This window comes from Mastomys coucha, unplaced genomic scaffold (assembly GCF_008632895.1).
Source record: "Mastomys coucha isolate ucsf_1 unplaced genomic scaffold, UCSF_Mcou_1 pScaffold23, whole genome shotgun sequence".
Classification (NCBI taxonomy): Eukaryota; Metazoa; Chordata; class Mammalia; order Rodentia; family Muridae; genus Mastomys; species Mastomys coucha.
Window position 1 is genome coordinate 2,303,803 of NW_022196906.1, and position 618 is coordinate 2,304,420.

Here is a 618-nt window from a genome sequence, read left to right on the forward strand (position 1 = left end):
TCAGCATATAACTCCAGAGCTGGACACTGCCCAGCTGAATAGTGTGCAGACAAACCTGAGAATCTTAAAGTCCACAAAGGCAGCGCAGAGGAGCGCAGCCTGCTCGGATGGATCCTCAGAGAACGTGTCCAAGATCACTTCCCAGAAAGTTTTGACTACTTCTTACTGAGTCCAGAAAATAAATAGGTCATTTCTGGGAATAGGTTAAATCACGTCTACAGAAAGATATGTCTCATAAAGCAAAGAAATCACAGCACTTGATGCTTGTAATTATCATCAAGTACCAAGGCAATGTGTTCAGAGTGGATCTCAAGAGCACTGGACTGTGATGTTTGTGGCAGGACTACAAGGCTAGACCGTTAAGAAGGTACTGAGTTGGGTACCTATAAATTGGGATTGGTATTTCAGAAAGGAATCCAGGAGTTCTTCCAATGTGTTGTTTCCCTGGCACTTCACATCTTTGATACAACAATGATCCATAATATATGACAGAGATCAAAATTTCAGTCTCAGAAAAGAAATTTCTCCCATCACATAGTAATAAAAACAGCAAATGCACTAAACAAAGAAAGAATTTTAAAAGCAGTAAGGGAAAAAGGCAAGTAACATATAAAGGCA